This window comes from Haliotis rubra, unplaced genomic scaffold (genome assembly GCF_003918875.1).
Source record: "Haliotis rubra isolate DU_JTF1 unplaced genomic scaffold, ASM391887v1 Scf1442, whole genome shotgun sequence".
In the NCBI taxonomy this organism is placed as follows: Eukaryota; Metazoa; Mollusca; class Gastropoda; order Lepetellida; family Haliotidae; genus Haliotis; species Haliotis rubra.
Genome location: NW_025765384.1, coordinates 1 through 16895, shown reverse-complemented (window position 1 = coordinate 16895; position 16895 = coordinate 1).

The following is a 16895-nucleotide window of genomic DNA, read 5'->3' as shown; positions in this document are numbered from 1 at the left end:
AGTATCACGACGGGGACACCAGAAATGGGTTTCACAGATTGTGACCATGTGGGGGATCGAACCCGTGTCTTCGGCGTGACGACTGAACGCTTTAACCACTGGGCTACCCCAGCGCTCCCGATATTAACAGGTTCGAGTGATAATACCATTGCACAATAGCATATCCCGGCCGGCAAATCAGATCTCCATTTGTATTTCTGAGAATAAGCCTAACCTCTGGGTCAGTGTTAGTCCGACCCAACCATACAGATGTATAGAGAGACGCCATAGCACCCAAATAGATCCCGTACCGTGCAGGTGTTGCTCACGGCCTCTCGGTTCACATTTTCTACAAAACGATGTCAGCAGCGAGAACCAAACACCATTCATTTCTATGGCATAACATGTTTGTGATAGCAACTAGCACAACAGATCTAGACTTGCACATCTCCATTGTGTTCAAACTGAAAAGATTTATCGTGGGTGAAAAGAATATTCCTTAAACACTTACATGTGCACTCATGACCCAACCACACTGAGATCTTTCAACACGGGTCTTTGTTACGATTTCATGCCTGTGTTTTCTCAACATTATAATAACATACATTTATGACTTGCTGTAAACATATCATTAGAATGAGATATCTAAACAGGAGGCCTTTCAGTTTGTTTTTGCACCCTAGCTTGCGGATCAAAGTTACGCAGTTGTGCTAAATCTTGTACAGAAACCAGTTCAATAGAGAGGACGAGACAAGCATTTCACGAACACAAAGTCTCAGCCTGACATGCACATGTTTAAACATGGAACGTTCCCGAATATTCAACACTGCGCCGTCATCAACATTGAAAGACTGTGGTGAAAAATTGTCAAAAAGTTTGTGATCACCAATGGACAGGCTGGTTCGTAAACGATTAATAAATCATCATTAAATATCCTGTCGACAATATCATGCATGCATACATGTATTTCCTCTAGAGAGCAGTTTGTATTAGTCATGTCTGTCAAGATGGGGCGGGTAACTGCATAAAAATATGTATAGCACAATACAGTAGGCCTTACTGCAAAGGGCAGTGTAACCTGGCGAGCGAAACTGCATTATGATATAAGCTTAAAAATATGACACCACTTCACTTAATGGAGAATGTCCACATCACACGATGACTGACTTATAATATAGTCGTGTACAAAGTTCACCATGTCATCAACATATTGATAAAACACACACGTCCCTGCCGTGACATTTACATTTGAACCCACTTCAAATAATTCAATGGAAATGGAATGCAATACTATGAGAGATGAAACTGTTTTTGGCTTCAACTTAGCTTATTGATTAGCTAATCTATTCCGGAATGTCAAACCTGAGTCTATATTTCAGGAAATAGAACAGGACATGATTAGTAACTGAACACATATCATGGTTGGTATGTTGTTTAACGCCGCACTCAGCAATATCCCAGCTACATGCCTGCGGTTTGTATATATTCGAGCCTGGGCCAGACAATCCACTGATCAACAGCATTAGCATCTATACAATTGGGATACGATGACGATGACGTGTCAACAAGTTCGCGAGTCTAACCATCAGATACAGTTGCGAAATGATTTGCTGGTGACCCATTCTAACCCGTACCTTCATGCATGTTTTAATTGCTTAATAAAATCATGATCATTCGATATTTTAAAACTACTCCTTCGGTGTCAATAAGGTAATCCGACATTAGGACTTATACGGTTTATATCTACCACGTGGCTTAGGGTATAACTGCCTGAACACTCACCGGGGAGCCATGACCATTCATTTCCGTGTGGATATTGATTGATCTCTACCAAATAGAATCCCTAGGAAGTCCAGTATAGATGATATCTGACGGTTTATGTGCAAGGGTTGGCGATGAACTGACTATGGGGTTTGAAAGTAAAATAGAGAAGACTAATTTCCATTGCCTTAAATCGTGGTACAAACAATTTCTACAATAATTGTCAATTATTGAAATAATGAAATAAATGTAAATACAAAAATAATAATCTTGATAGGATGACACACACGCCTTTTCACCCAATGAATCTTTGGAACACAAAAATGTCAAACCCTACATTGGTTACCCCTACTTGGGTATGTCAATGCAGATTTGAAGAGGTCATCATATGACGATGTCGTATTGGCCACACAAGATATACACATGAATACTTGCTTAAAGGTGAGGACCCTCCGTTTTGTATCCCTTGTGATGAAAGAATCAGGGTCAAGCATGTCCTGCTTGACTGTATTGAATATTCCATCACAAGGGATAACTATTTCAAAGCACGAACTATGAAGGATCTTTTTACTAATGTTAGTTCTCATTTAATTATTGCATTTTTAAAGGAATTAGATTTGTTAACTAATTTGTAATTAGATAAATATTTTATGATTGGAAGTTTAAATTAATACTTTAAATTGTTAGTGGCTGTATCCACAAGGGGGGTTGAAGTATTGTAAAATTATTGTCCTCCTGAGAGGGTACGTAAGTCAATTTAAACTTGCCAGGAGTTTTAAACATAGCATTCTTGTCATTTTAATTAATTTTGGCTAATATCTTACAATCGCCAGCAGCAGAAGGGATGGTGTAAATCCAACTAGGGTCCATGCAGGTAGCAAAGGTACTGTAAGTCCCCATGGTCCCTGGTATGGTGATTTACCTTCTGGTGTTGGCGATCTTTAGCCTGTTTTTATATTGTATTGTCAAAATAGTGTTATCAATATCTTTCCACACTAGTTTTAGTTGTAATTGTGATATTCTAGTTGTTCTTCGTCGACAGGTTTTTATAACGTACATATATTCCATTTCAATGTCAAATGTTCTCATTTCACTTTGTATTGTATAAATTGTTTTCGTCACGATATGGCTGAGATATTACCGATGTGACGTTAAATATTAACTCACTCACTCACTCACTCACAAAAATGTCAAAAGTCCGAATGCAGCTTTCTGAGGGACACCGATATTCTGTATGTTATATTTAAACTATATATACTACAAATGAACATTCGTAAAGTCTGAACAACAACACTGGTATCACTTTGCGGCTGAGGTGAAATCTCTCAGTACATGGTCGTAATAAGTAAACAAAACTGAATTTTAAATATGTGCACCTATCCCCCTGCCTATTACAATAGAAGACATAAAAACCCTTTCCACATCCATAAGGAATCTCGATCATACAATTGTGACTATATCATGACTATATATCTGTATACATCTGTTTCAGTAACTCCATGCTAGAGTAATACGTGCATGTACTGTGTGGGAATACCACTGGTATACCGTACCAGTACTGGTATACCGAGATAGCAGTATTCCAGCAATATCACAGCAGGGGACACAAGCAAGGGGCTTCACACATTGTACCTATGTGGGGAATCGAACCCCGGCTTTCCCGTGACGAGCGAACGCTTTATTCCCTGGACCACCCTACCGCCCCTCAAACATAAAGCTTTATGGGAATGATTATACTTATAAAAAGGAGTAGCACTTATTTCACAATTGACAGTGAATCAAGTGTTTGTTGCATTTACCCATTTGCTACAATGTTAATTGAATAGCGAGAACCAGACACCATTCATTTCTGTCAAATAATATGTTGGCGATAGCAACTGTGATCACAGTTCTGGACTTGCACATGTCTCATGTGCCCTGAATGTGCACTCATAACAATTCCACCACACTGAACTCTTTGAACACGAGTGTTTCTTACGATTTCTTGCCAATGCATTCTCCACATTCGCTTTACAGGCATTTATGACACCATATAAGCAGATTCATAGAATGCTATATCTATACAGGAGTTCTTTCAATTGTTGTAACGTTGTAACACCCTGGCGGATCACAGTTACCCAATCGTCCTAAATCTGTATAGAAATCAGTTCAATACAGAGGACAAGACAAGAATGAACGTTCCCGAATATTTCAACCCTACCCCGTCATCAACATTGAAAGACTGTGGTGAAAGACATTGTCCCAACGTCTGTGATCACCAAAGGACTGTCTGGTTCGTAAACGATTAATAAATCATCATTCAATTCCTGTCGACAATGTTATGCAAGCAGGTTTCCTCGAGAGAGAGAGAGAGCAGTTTGTATTAGTCATGTCTGTCGTTATGGGGCGGGTAACTACATATTAATCTATGCACAGCGCAGTGCATCAGGTCCCTACTACCAAAGGGAATAGACACTGACGAATGCACACTGCATAATGCACAGAGAACGCACCATGTGCTATAGAATGTCAGTGCACATCACTGAATGGACAATGTCCACATCACACGATGGTATTGAAGCAGGCTCCGAGTACAAAGTATCCACCATGTCGTTAATAGGGTCAAAGTCATAAACAAAGTCCCACATGTTAATAAAGCACACAAGTCTCTGATGTGACATTTACATTTGAACCCAGTTTAAATAATTCAACACTACGAGAGATGAAACTGATTTCTAGTTTCAACTGTGCTAATTTATAATCAAATGTAAATCTATTCTGGAATGTCAAACCCGAGTCTGAACCGAGTCGAACTATTTCAGGAAAATGAAAATGAACATGAAATGTTTTGTAACTGCATACATTTTACGGAAAAGGCAAGGCAGTTGTGAAACTCACGTGTCTATGTTCTTCCTTCTCCACACGTGGTGGAAGAAAGTTTGTGTCTGACCTGGTTCGTCAATATGTGTCAAGAAAAGTATCAACTTAAAGCCGCCCTCGTCTGTCTTGAACTACATTTTGATGTGCCACCGAAAATGGTGATGAAGCCTCACATATCCATACATGAATCTATTTGATTAGGGGCGGTGGGGTAGCCTAGTGGTTAAAGCGTTGGCTCGTCACGCCGAAGACCCGAGTTCGATTCCCCACATGGGCACAATATGATAAGCCCATTTCTGGTGCCCCTCGCCGTGATATTGCTGGAATATTGCTAAAAGCGGCGTAAAACTAAACTCAGTCAGACAGTCAGTCTATTTGATTAATCTTTGAAATATGGAAAATACTCTTACAGCAGTATTAAGATTGATTTAGTATTCCGACATCAGGAGCTACCTCATTAACATACGGTTTATCTCTAGTACGTCAAAAGTTGCAACTATCGAAACTGTGGTTCAATGTATACTCAACGAAAATACGAAAAAATTGCACAGGAGTTACTTTATGTTCCTAACATATCCATATAGAAACAACGCAGTTTATGGATGTAATGAGCGCAGAGAAAACAAGATTAGGTATTAAGATGTGCTTGGTGCACCATCCACAGTCAACAGTAGCACGAAGGAGTCACATGTTTATAAGCCATCTGTACTGGAGCTTGTTCGAAGATGGACGGCACTGAAATCATTGGTAATTACTAACTCTGATAGCATAAGACACACGCCTTTCCACCCAATGATTCTTTTGAACATAGGTTAAGGCAAGAGTTTCAAAAGTCCCTGTGTGTTTTTCTGTGGTACAATGATATTCTTTATATTAGATTGGATAGGATAGATATATATCACTACAGAATATTCGGAAAGTCTAAACAACAACATTGGTGTCATTTGACGGCGGAGGTGAAAATGTCTCAGTAGATGGTCGTGATCATTTAAAACTGACTGTTAACAACTCCATGTTGGAGTAATATACGTGCATATATTGTGTAGGTATGTCACTGGTGGGTTACACAGTATACGGTACAGAGAAGTGGAGGGACACTGTTACACTGCACATCCTCGTGTCAGATGCTTCACACGCCCTCTCAGTGTCATGTATATCACCTTTAGTTTGACTTTGAATATATACATAAGCGTTATGTATGAAAACGGTTCAAGCAAATGAGATATTCGGGTTCATAATATCACTGCCACTGTAATGCTTAACAGGTCTGCATTGAAGCAATTTCAAAAGGGAGAAGAAGAAGATATAATTGTTACCAATAGTCAAAACAATTTCAAAGGGAGGAGAATGCATTACTGTTGAGCTAAACCTAGATTCAAACATGGTAAACGACTAACATAATACCCTTGACTGATGCCAGCTTGTTTAGTAAAGAACATGTTTACACAGATCACAACTGACATAATCACCTACAAAGACTGTGTTTAAGCATGCAATAAGAACTAAGCAAAGTATCTTTGGACAAGACATCGGTCTCTTATTGTACAAGACCAAAAATATCATCATTAAATTCCTATCAGCGGTGATGGGAATTCAGACTGCAACGAAGCACGTATGCATGTAGCAGCGTTGCAGTCATGTATGTGTCATGTGTGACGCATACACTTTCTCCATGTGAAGGCAGTTGCTGATAACTACCATATAAGAAATGTACCTCGGTCAACCGGCGACATGGACTGACAGCTGCTCGATGTTCCCATGCACGCCATTACATAGAGTATAATATATGCTGATCTCTGGTATCAAATGCCAGCTATCTATATGACTAAAGTCAGTGGGGTCTACACATTATTCTACAAATTAATGAATTGTAATATACATTACGTCGCTGCCATGAAACTAAGCATTTGGCCCACGAAGAATAATACTGATGAAAACTAGTTCAAGCAGTAAACTGTTACTTGACATTTGATTTTGACATAAAAGCTTTAATTTTAAAACCAAATGCAAATGTATATTCTCGGTTCAACAGTTAAAAGTGTGTACTTTATTTTGTGGAAATGAAAATGAATTTAGAATTACCGTCCGCGCAACACATATGGCAAAATTCATACAGTTTGAAAGCTGCTGCAAACCTTGATGCAGAGAAATCCTCTGTTGACCCAGCAGAAACTGGGTACCCGGTGGTATAAGTCATATGAATATTATCCTTCAAGCGCCTAACAGGTAGCCTGGGCTATTCGGGGTAATAATGTGTATCACGTAAACGGATGGAAGATCGCGCATAACAAATGCACTTATTACCATTATCAAAGCAAAAGCTTTTGGAATGAATGAAGTTTGAACACGTGGCTATGAAATAATGATGATGATAATAACAACCTGTCAAGGACACATAATAAGAGGCCAGGGGCTCTGACACACTTCAATAGCACGATTTAATTAAACATGTATTGTAATGGGGTCATAAAACGAGTGAATTTATTTTTACGCCTCTTTTAGCAATATTCCAGCAATATCACACCAGAATTTGGATTCACACATGTGTGGGAAATAGAACATGAGTCTTCAACATGAAGACAGAACGCCTTAACCACTAGGCTACCCCGTCCCTGAAGTCATGAATAGTAGCGGACCCGTGAAGATCCAGGGTAGAATAGGTCATGCATGACACAAAAGGCGACTGTGCTTGTCGTAAGAGACTAACGGGATCGGGTGGTCAGGCTCGCTGACTTTGTTGACACATGTCATCGGTTCCCAATTGCGCAAATCGATGCTCATGCTGTTGATCACTGGATTGTCTGGTCCAGACTCGATTATTTACAGACCGCCGTCATAAAAGCTGGACATTGCTGAGTGCGGCGCAAAACTAAACTCACTCACTCACTCATAAATAGAAGAGACAAAGTAGTTAAACGTGACTTTGATTCTTTGATTTAAATATCAAAGCATTGATATCGAAGGATATGTAAATGTACCACTGTCGAAAGCGTGTCCTTGTTTCGCAGAAATGAAAATGATCTCGACATTTGGAACGTACATTTACATATCTTTCAAAAATCAAAGTTTAATATTCAAATCAAATGTCAACGCAACACTTATGGTAAAATTCGTCCTGAAAGGATGAATACAACGCGTTCAATAAGCCACAGTTTGAAATATGCATAATGTTACATATCGTTCTAAGCCTCAGCCAAGTGAAAGCATAAGCCATTTGGGGGATCCTCGGCCGTCGTCATCCAAACTACTAAAATGTTATGTGGATGTTTGTGAATTTTCGTAGAACATATGAAATAATGCAGCTACTGTGGTCGTAATCCAGGGGAATGGGTGGTCTTCATCACATATTAAGTTGTCAACCACGCATCGGTCTCTCACTTCAGTAACAAATTGTAATGTTCTTTAGCAGAAAAGACGCTCTATGTTTCCATAGTTCCCCCAGGCGACACTGTATTATACCTCACGTGTGATATATTTATATATTGTTCAACTGTTTCATCACATATGCTTATACATTTAGCCGTAACTCGCTGCAAAGCTGCTGCTTCACTTTAAGGCAATATTCACTCCACTCACTCTTTGTGTGTGTTCAAGACATGTTGATTCCCAGGATGAACAGGGAATCAGTAGGTAAAAGAATTAGCTGTGACAAACCACAAAGCAATGTATTGTGGTGCCTGTACAAATCTTCATAGGCAGTATAATACAACTAAGTTCGTGTCATAGAGTAAGAAAAGGCTTAACCAGGCTATAGAGTGATCCCCCAAATTGCTAGTCTCCGTGAAATGCAATGCGGATAATAGGCAATAGCTAGCTTCTGTATGCATAAATATGTTGATAGAAAAAATTTACATATTATGGTATCCGTGCCAGTAAGACGTCTTTAGAGACCACACTGTCAGTGTGATGTCTTTTTCAACGAATAGGACCCACTACAACTAATCATGGTACAGATGTCATGAATAAGTGGTCCATTTAATATTTTCTTTACACCGATAGAACATGTCATGCAATGGCCCGTTGAGGACCGCTCGTTGAGCAGACACCAGCCCGTCCCTTCTTCCTGTTTGATTGTCATTTGAATACTTTCAAGGAAATTACCTGTTTTGGATTGTTTTCTCTTGGTGCATCAAAATATCATATTTACAAATAGACTTGATGCAAAACCCGTATTTTCTCACCCAGGCCTAACCCTTTGATTTAATATACCAAACAGGTTTGGTTTCACTGCAAATGCTGATGCAAAAATTATGGTGGAAACCCATAGAAAACACTGTTTTCGATTATCTCAAAACTTTATAAGTCAGAGGGTTTTGAAACGACTGCAACGATATAGCAGCCTATAGTACAAGTCTAAGCACACTGGCACCATGTATAACCCTACCTCAGAACAATATAGCTTATGCATGTCACTTCCCAAATGTTGTATGTGTTGTGTACAGCAAGGTATAACGTAAAGATCGTTAAGTGTTTCTTTATGGTGGCTGATTAGCTGATCGCTTTCGCCTTAAAATTCGGAGGCGAGAAAGCGAGAAAAGCTGATATCACGAGACGAGAAAGCGATAACATCGAGACGAGAAAGCCGATATCACGAGACGAGAAAGCCGATAACACGAGACGAAAAGCGATAGCGAGACGAGAAAGCCGATAACGTGACACGAGAAAGCCGATAACATCGAGACGAAAGCTTATAGCAAGAGACGAGAAAGCGATACCATTACACGAAAGCATATAAAGTTTATAGAGCGAGAAAGCCGATATACTAAGGCTTGAAAGTTTATATAGCAAGAAAGCCGAGCAGAGCAAGAAAGCCGAAAGCCGGCTAGAGCGAAAAAGCAGAAAACGATAGAGCCAGAAAGTGATATACCAAGGCGAGAAAGCCGATATAGCAAGAAAGCGATAGAGCAAGAAAGCCGAGAAGCGAGCAGAGCCGAGAAAAAGCTGAGAAAGTTTATAGAGCGGAAGAAAGTGATATACCAAGGCAAGAAATGAGAAAGCGATAGATAAAGAAAGCCGTTGAAAGCCATAGAGGAGAAAGCCGACAGAGCCGATAGAGCGAGAAAGCCATACACCATGGCCAGAAAAGCCGCAGAAAGTTTATAGAGCCGAGAAAGTGAGAAAGTGAGAGTTTGCAAAGTTTAGCAGAGCCGAGAAAGCTGATAGGATTTTGAGAAAGCGATAGATGCCGGAAAGCTTATGAGCGAGCCATGGTTTAAACCAAACGAACATGCTTCGAATTCTGTGGCATTTTTGTAATTAATCCTTTGACTTGTCCAAACAATAATCCAACAATGGACACCAGAAACCGAGTGTGTTTTCGCTGAAATAAATGAGCGCTCTTAAAAAGTCTGTAAAAAAGATAACAATCATTTAATTCTATTGTTACATCACCACTAGGTCTGGATTAATTCCTGGCTTGCATTTCTTTATTGTCATTTCCCTTGTTAAATGCCACCAGTGTTATTCATTACTCCACATGCCGGATTAACAACCTGGCTTCCATTTGTCCATCCACCCTACCAATTTAGCAAGCGCTAATGAAGTACTGGCTTCCCTTTGTTATCTTATCACTGTTGTTTCCAAATGCAATGTCTTTAGCTTTCTCTTCATAGTTTCTAGTCTCTTCATTTACCTGATGAAGGATAAGAATATACTCCATAACATCGTGTTTCAGTCCGGTGTTAAACAACAAACCAACCAAACGAACTCCCCTGTCGGGTTTTATTGTATCAGTGATGGAATTTCATTCACCCTGTGCCTTTCATATGGTCTTTTATGTGTGCCTATTTCACACATATATATATTCCCACTATTATGTGAAAAGGTATTATTCTAAATGTATGTGCCATCGTCTCCATATACTTCTACAAGAATGGCTTGTCTACATACTTATATGTCTGTCTGTCCCTATATCCCAACTATCTACTTGAGACAGTGCCACAAGTCATCGACCGATCGTGATAGGTGTGTTTAAACAAAACGTAATATAATTATTACTTGGGGAATAAAGCACTATATCATAAAAACACCTGCATATTGAAAATAATTTAGTTTAGGATGGGGAGTTGAGAAGTTGGACGTAAGAGGTTGGGAACTTGATTACATGAGCAAATTCAAATAAGTAAGTAGTGTAAAGTATATTGGACTTATTGTGCAGAACAGTTCTGGTTGTAAACGTGCGGTGTGTGTGGCCTTGACATTGTGTAGAGTTAGTCTGGATAATCGAGCTTACACTGTAATGTGTGGCTGGATAGGATGTTTTAAAGGGTTTATTCTGAATTTAAGGGTGCCTCTATTTTTGTTTGGTGTTTTGATATTTTGTTTTCAGGCCCAGTCTGGTAGTTAATGAGTAATTTGGTTTCTTCTAGTAACTGCTATCTAGTAGGTACTAGTCTTTGCACCTATGGCATTTTTTATATATTGTAAGGAGTTTAGTTGGGGATAGAGAAGGACGGAAACCACTCACTCCAGTGTGTACATGATAAATGTTTTGTAGATGTGTAGGAGGGTTTATTTGGCTGCAGTGACCTCAATGCTCATTAAATATGAAAGATACATTTTAGAAAGTCCGATATGCTCATGTGGACTAGCAAAATGAGGATAGTTTTCAATTTTTCTTTTACTTGTCCAATATATACTGTAACTCGAAATAACATGTACTTTTACCAAAAAAAAGGATATACATTAGACTCAGTACTATTCGGAAATGCCCATGCAACTGCACCTGTAAATATGCAGATTCTTGAATCTGTTCATTTATATATCGTGTAAATCAGGCAGATTTGACGCCTTTTCTCATTTGTCTGCATCCCAGTGAATGTCACCTATTGCTCCTATTCCGATTTGAATCGTTTTGACATGAGTTGACCAAATTATAACCAAGATGATACAGGTAGATAGTTCCATGTATTGAACGAGTTTCAAGTCCCTCTGGAAACGAAAATGTTACGAAGGGTTAATTGATACACGCGCAACCAATCACTTTTCAAAAACCTATGACCACGTCCAGCTGTAGCCTTAATTTACTTTTATTCCTCAATAGACCACCAATGGTGGTATAAGAGTACATACTCACACAATACATCGATTATTACATACAGGCAAAATGGCGGAGGGTAACAATATATTGTAGAAACTACCAGTTGTTGCATAACACGTCTATCATCTAACTTTTGTCAGAAGGAAAACATGGCGGAAAAAAGATGGGTTTTGATAGATATTCTTTGATGGCAGAACAGGCTTGAAATTGGCGGACCAAAAATGTCGCTTACATTATAATAAAGGAGTAGCATGACTCATATAACTTTCCCCTGTTAAGTTACACACCAACTCTTAAAATGCCATCCAAAGAAGTTCACTATATATGGCTAGATCCAGCGTGTAATTGCGTATTCATTTTCAGCTTTGATTAGACGAACGTTTGACTGCATCCTTTTATTTGCTTAGATTACAATTCATTGACTGTGAGAATGGTTCTGTTACTACATTGAGGTACCAAGGTGCTTTTACTGTCACGTGCGTCTCCTCTATCTTTGGGTAGGAGCGAATTCAGTTCATGTAGGTGAAGTTCTTCAGTTAATAAATTTCATCGGTCTTTATTAATTCAAAGAAACTACAGCTGTATTTTGATCACCCTTGAAATACAATAAAGTGACATAAACATAAACGGTTAAGTTCCTAATATGCCTCATTTCTAATTCCTCCACCTATAACCAAACAGCGAGAATTGATAATTATATTTGAATTGTCTACATTCACATACGGCTCATTTATAGTGTCACATACTTCAAAACTCTTGAATGTGATGTATATGTAATAAACTGAGCTGCAAAAGAAACGCAAGCCTGGCCTCCTATAAATTCTAATTCAGTTCTTTTGTATATCACTCCTTCTGGCTTCCAATCAACTTACTCAATCTCTTTCATACAAGCGTTGTAATACTTCCGCTAACCTCATTTAATGCATAAAATAACTCATTCCCCATCTACTGTAATAACAACTCATGTATATATTCTCTCAATTTGTTACTCATGTATCACTTCTTGCTTGACAATGACATTAGAATCTATGTCGAAAACGTCGCTCCTACAGAATAAAAAGAAGTTGTATATCCAATATAATTGTCATTATTCTTCATCAACTCAACATCTAAAAATGCCCATCTAAAGAAAACAATTGAAGTGGTTGGTGTGGATTGGGTTGGTTAATATCAACCTGAATCCAGTTACTTTATGTCAAAAATATGTAATTCCTAAGTTACATCACAAAATGAACGTTTCCGCTAGATTTCACGATATGACTATTGCATACGTGCAAATTCAATGCCAAAGGAAAGTCTACTATCTCCTCATTAGATATTTTCTAAAACGCTCAAGTCATACACCAGCCATTCGTGGGTAAGCATCATTACTGAAAACCACGTATCACTATCCAGAAATTAGCGAATAACGACTGAGCTCCCGGTTTGTAGTCAATGATCATGCGCAGACAGCACTGGAATGGTGGGTAATATTGCTTTCTTCGCTTTCTCGCTTCGCCTCATCGCTTCTCGCTTCTCGCTCTATCGCTTTCTCGCATAATGATATCGCTTTCTCGTCTCGTGTTATTGCTTCTCTCGTCTCCGTAAAGTTATCAGTTTCTCGTCCTCGTGATATCGCTTTCTCGCTTTCCTTTTCGCCTCCGAATTTTGCGCGAGGAAAGCAGATGGCCTTAATCAGCCACCATAGCTTCGCCGCTTCTCGCTTCATCAGCTTTCGCTTCCTATGGCTTCTCGCGCACGATATCGCTTTCTCGTTCCGTGCTATTGCTTCTCTCCTGTCTCGTTAATGCTTTCTTCGTCTCGCGTTATCGCTTTCGTCCCGCGCTCATCGCTTCTCGTCCAGCACGCTTTCTCGTCCTCGTGATATCATCGCTTTCGTCTCGTGATATCGTTTTCTCGTCTCGTATATCGCTTTCGCTTTCTCAGCTCCGAATTTTAAGGCTGGTGAAAGCGATGGTCTTTAATCAGCCACCATAGTTTCTCGGGGAGACAACACTTGGTCAGTGAAGGTACAAGCTAATTGATTCCCAAACATTGATGCGTGAATGAATGTACCACATGGTGGTGTTTCTACATTCAGTATGGAACTGATGCTCGCGTTACCCACGACATGACAGGGATTGTCATAGTTAGTCGAGGTAAAACCTCTATCATCGCAGCTTGACAACGGCATGTAAACATATATTAGCATTTATTAATATTGAAAATACACTTGTAAACAGCATATTGCGTTCTGGATAACTGCACTAGTCTCACACAAATACAACGTATAAAACACTGACTAGAGAAGGGACAACCGCAGTAAAACACTGTACATGAGTGAACTCTGTCAAGATAATTATAGCTTGAACAGTAATGTCATCATAACGCCAAGGTGAAAGGACTGGTCACTTAAAATGAAGCAAATGAAAACTGCAGCTTGTATAACCAGTATATTCTGTCACTAACCGCGGGCTCTTGCGTACGTCACAACAAATATTCTGGTTAAAGTATGCCTTTTGGCCTACAAATTTTGTTCGGGATTATTGTAATTCACACGATTATGCTTTAAGTAGATAGAAGGTTGCACATCGGCGCCATGCCCATTGGTGATGTATAGCGGCCAGGTGGAATGACGGGACGGATTATTCAACACTGCTTCGACTAAAATGGCACTGGGTCTGTCCTGGGACTTGCTGTTCTTTAACTCCTCGATATCACCATTAATATACTGGTTAATTAATGAGCATTGACTGACGCCCACGTTAAAAGTAGTGTCATGAACCCAGCACTGCTATTATGGAGGTGAGGTAATTAAAGGAAGGAGGTTCGACAGGACGGTGATTAATACGTGACCTGTAATTTTGGAGCGTTTGAAACTGTCCGTGTTATACGAATTCCACCACCATGCATCAGTTTGTAAAGAAATGTAAACCATTTGGTCACGAAATGTAAATATTGGTTCTACAGGAATATAATTAATTGATTTCTAGGAAAGAGAAATACAAACCTAAATATCTAACGTACATTCTTCCTTCGCGTGTTAAGAATGTTTCTTGCCATACACCCTAAAAGGAAATGCATAGGTTTATATTGATATATGAAATTTCAAATATTGTGAAATGCCGTAACATGAGTTTCCTTTGACTGTTATAATTATAATAATGTATTATATTGGCGTCCATGTTGATGAGCAGTTCATGTTATAACAACGTGAAAAGGATTATGTTGGACCACTGCATAGTTCGGCTGATTGTGGTAACTAGCCTGACACCACATCATGCTGAACCCGTCAATGGCTTGTCATAGTGCAAACACACCGCAAAAAGGCAAAAATGGTTCAACATGTATTTAATGCCCCTTTGATTCAAAGCCGCTCCGAAGCAGAGTCCATACCATATCTAACATGACACTTTTCTCAAACCATCACCTACATTATTTGAAGAAATCTTAATCTCTCAGATATCGATCTATATACCCAAACAAAATAGGACATCGGATTCCGGAAAGAAAATACAACCGGCAAATAGAAATGAAACACACATAACATAGAAGCTAAGTCAAGTATTACAGCGGCATTCGAAATGTCTTCCCATCGGTTGCAGGTACTGCAGTGCTGTTAGTTTATGCTCTCATGCTCATTTGTAAACGTTTCATTAGGACTTGATGCAAATAGCTGTCAGATTTGAATCGGCGACCACCGGATCGCGGATCAGACTTCATGACTAGGCTGACCATGCCATCGTGTCCTAACTGCGTAGATCGATGCTCTGCTGATGATCACTGGATTGTCTTGTCCAGACTCGATTATTTACCGACCGCCGCCATGCTTGGAATATTGCTGAGTGCGGCGTACAACAATAAACCAACCAAACAAACGAACGTAATCTAATATGTATGAGTTATCCTTTCATGTTCGCAGACATTGTAGTCCTGGTTCTTCTATATATTCTGGATTGAATATTTCTAAAATCTGGTTTGTACCAATAAGAGGCAATTCGTAACCTTTTCTGACTTTGTTTCTTATCTACATGCATACTACATGTAGTCCGATGGCGACGATCGAAGCTGATCACTTCCTAAGTTTTAATGGTTGTTATCTATTCATTTGGAACGATGTCTATTTTAAATGTTGTTCATTTGAAGGTTTTTGAAGGCATTAGAAATTCATGTTCCTAAATAAATTATTATAATGATCTATAGATGCATCTGATTTGCTGGGCTGGTGTTTGAAAAGTCCGAGTACTAATTTTGTTTTTCTGACATGAACAAAACACACGTATGACATTAGATTGAGTGCATGTTATCATGAACATGCCTAAAGAATGACTTCGGGTAACATTATATACTGAATCATAAAGAAATGTCGCAGCGATAGCGGTTTCTTAAAGGTTACATTATAATTCACTCTTAATTAACAATCAAGACGGAGGACTGAGTTCAAACTTGACAATTATGGGTTACCACATTTTCGGGAATCACATTTAGAGTTCACAACCAACATCACCAAAATGGTGCTTACTTAGGCACCCCTAAAGTCAGTATCGTGCGGCCTCCATGGGCACGATGGAATCATTGCATCGTCTGTACAGAAACGAATTAGCCAGTTGATGGGCCATAGGTAATTTGGGTCCATATTTTGCGAAATGTCTGGTCGAATCCAGTCACAGTTGTCGGTCTTGGTTGAGGCCATTCAGTCTTGTTTGAACTTCGTCCTAAAGGTGTTCCTCTTATTCCTAAATCCGGACTGAGTGCAGGCTACTGTAGGGTTTGGATGCCATGCCGTCTTCAGGAAGTCCAATGCTTCTGCAGTGGGCACGACCGCTGACGCGGGATTTTGGCAACGTCCAAAATGTACAACGTGGGTCTTATTATACAATCACAGCGAGCAGCTGTCAGGCTGTCTTCATCCTGGACCTCAAGATTCTGTAATATCACGGTGTCAATCTAACTGTTCAGACTGATTGCACTCTACACTATGATGTACCATTCTAATGAGTCTCTTGCAGAATACACTTTAGAAAACAGTTCACTTACGCTCTCGCTATATTTCACTTCCATCGACTGTCGAAACACAATATCGGCCAGTTCTCGGCTATCGATAACGCCAATTTCTGATGCTGAGTTGCCTAATATGTCGGTCTTACATGATGGTGAGGATAGGATTACGATATGGTCTGTGATATAGAAGTTTTCCGCGCAAACAACATCTGTAAATGATCGGTACTGGTGGGTCTGTTGTGAGTCCCAATGATCTGGCGTGTTGCTCTGTCGTTAC